The following is a 3,027-nucleotide window of genomic DNA, read 5'->3' as shown; positions in this document are numbered from 1 at the left end:
CCAGTGGGTTTTCCCTCTCTGCCTCAGAGCAGCCTTTGCTCCTTCCCGATTCCCCTCCGGCCCCTCCTCACCCTCGGCCTGCAGAGAGCCCCTCCCGGGCTTTGGCAGCTGCATCTGGGGAGCTGCTGGTGATGCCGAGAAGATTTTTTGCCTTTTCTTTTGTACCCCTGTTATACCTTTTTACAACTTCTGTATTCCTAGTGCCATTGCCTCCATTCTTGGCCTTGTTTGTCAAGCTGAGAGACTCAACATTTTAGAAGCTTCGTAGCCAGGGATCAGTGTGTCCCAGAGCCCAAGGTCCTCTCCAGAACACATTCTGTAAACTCAGATAGAACCATCCAGGGGAAGGCTCCTTGGGGAGGGGGGCTCACTCGAGCCTCTCCTTGGGGAATCTTTGATAGATCTGCTAATTAGTAACACCTATAATGATCTACCCGATCTATCGGGGTGGGCATTGCGGGGGGCACTGAGGTGCATTCGACCTGGACGTGTGCACCTAAGGATCCTTAAAATAAATCCCAAGGTAAAATCCCTTTTCCCTTCTAACCGTGTTTGACTCTTGATTTGAAGACCAGGAAAAGGCATCACTGGAGCAAAATCCCTCCCTCAGGAATGGAGGAGATCCCAACACAGGGGGGCCAACGATCCCCCAGCGTGGGGACCTGCAGGTGCCACCACAGGCGTGATGCTGGAGCTGGGGGAGCCTGACCAGCCTGGGACTGGGACTGGGACTGGGACTGGGACTGGGACTGGGACTGGGAGGGAGGAGGCCTGGCGACCCCAAATTCGGCAGATCTGAGCTCTTCTCCCCCAGTTTCTCCATCTCCTGGGGTGATGTGGATGGGACAGTTTTTGTGGATCCCTGTGGATGGGACAGTTTTGCCCTGGAAGCAGAGGGCTGTGGCCCTGCTGAAGTGCCACCAGGGATTTAGTGCCACCAGCACAGGGTCCCCAGGGTTCTTCTCCTGCCATAAACCAAAGCAGCTTTTTAGGGCCTGAAAAAAAGGACGGATGAAGCTGTTACAGCAAAAGGCAAATTAAAATATTGGCTTTCAAAGGGCTCCTTATTTTCCCTCTTCCCTTGGAATTACTTTTCATTTTATTCTTAATTTCCTTACAGCAGATGATGGCCTGGTCACCCTGCAGCAGGTGACAGCCACCCCTGGGAGGGACTCTGGTGGTGTGGGGGGAGCTTCATTTCACCCCGTTATCAACAGAGAGCTTTATTTTCCCAGCACATCACCCTTAATCTGGACGCAGGCAGGGGATTGCAAAGAAATAAACCCAGATTAAAGCCTAAGAAGCTGCTGGGGTGTGATAATGAATGAGATACTGCTGACCCCTGGGCCTTCTCCCTCTTCTGGATAATTACAGAGGAATAACTGTATAAATCTTACTTGGATTTCTGTCCCGTTTGCCCGTGGAAATGGATGGCTCTGTGTGTTTTCTCTGCAGGCTGCAGGATTGTTTTAATTTAAATACTACGGCTTTGCAGCGCTTTGCTGTGGCAAGTGGAATTAAAAAAACAAAGAACTTAGGAAGGAGTGGAGAGTGAAGCTTGTCCTGAACTGGGCTGCTCATCCCAGCAGCTGCTGGGCCTGCTCTGAGCCCCGCTTTGCTGCCCAAGTGCAGCTCCTGCCCCACAGGAGGTTTCCCTCTTAAAATCCAAAGAAGGGTTTGGAGGGGGCACTAAGGATCACCCCATCCCCTCCCACACCTTCCACTGTCCCAGGCTGCTCCAAGCCCCGTCCAGCCTGGGCCTGGACCCTCCCAGGGATCCAGGAGCAGCCACAGCTGCCCTGTTCCATTTATTCCCTACAGGGATTTCTGGGGTTTCTTGCAAATTGCTGATTTTAAGGGAGGTTTGTGCTGGAGGAGCAGGACAGGGAGTGGAGCACAGGAAGGTTGTGGTGGCTGCTCCATCCCTGGGAGTGCCCAAGGGTGGGTGGGACAGAGCTTGGAGCACCCTGGACTGGTGGAAGATGTCCCTGCCCATAGCACTGGGTGACTTTTGAAGGTTTCCCTCTGTTCTGATGAGGTGTTGGCAGCTGGGAGCAGAGGGAGCAGCACAGAAGTGCCCAGAAATGCGGGATCTGGGTGAGCAGAGATGGGGTTTGCTGCTGCTGTGGCTCAGAGCCGGCTCCAAGGGCAGGGCTGGATGAGGGAGCAGCTCCAGGCCCTCAGAGGGGTTTCTTTGTGTGCTGCTCTCCGTGCAGCATCCTCCAGGCTTTGGCACCCAAGGCCGTGGCTCAAGGCAAGCCCATTACCACGGCCTGACCGAAGCTTTGGGATCACCTCGGGATGCATCAAATCCCTGAGGAGCCTCTCAGCAGAGGGCTCCGGTTCCCTGGATCTCCACACTCAGCAGCAGATAAACAAAATCAAATCAGTGCTGTTCTCATTCTGAACGCAAAGTGCCCAGGAGGGGCCTTAATGCAGTTGGAGGAACCACTTTGAATTTACACCTGGAACTCATTTAAATTTTTAAGGTGCTTAAAAGCCTGGCTGCCCGTCATTTGTGGCTGCTTCCCTCATCCTGGGATGCTGATGCAGGAAAATGTTTTCCACAGGGTGGGTGGGAGAGGCTGGAGAAAGCCTGGCTGGCTTTGTGCTGCTGTCAGCTTTTATTTTCAATTGCTTTAGGGCCTTTTCTTGATTTTTGGAGTTTCGAGTTGCTTGTTAAAGCCAAATGAAGTGTTAATGTTTGTGGCCAATGCAGAGGAAAGCTCTGTGTGCATCCATATCCATATGAAAGTGCTGGAAATCCCTAAAAGCAGGAGAGAACAATTTTTTGAAGTGTTTGATTCTAAGCTCATTTCTTGATTGTGAGAAGCAAATCCAGGGTTTGTGAACACAGAGAGACAACCCCAAACTGGGCTGTGGAGCTGCCTCAAAGATGCAATTCCTGTTTTCATGTTCTGAAGGGGCTGAGAAAGTATTCTTTTAAAAAATCTCCTCATAATCCTTTCACAGGCTTCTGTTTTCCCTAAAACTTCCCATCTAATCCATAAGGCTGGATCCTGCTGA

This window comes from Corvus brachyrhynchos, unplaced genomic scaffold (assembly GCF_000691975.1).
Source record: "Corvus brachyrhynchos isolate BGI_N302 unplaced genomic scaffold, ASM69197v1 scaffold257, whole genome shotgun sequence".
Classification (NCBI taxonomy): domain Eukaryota; kingdom Metazoa; phylum Chordata; class Aves; order Passeriformes; family Corvidae; genus Corvus; species Corvus brachyrhynchos.
This window is presented reverse-complemented; position numbering follows the sequence as displayed.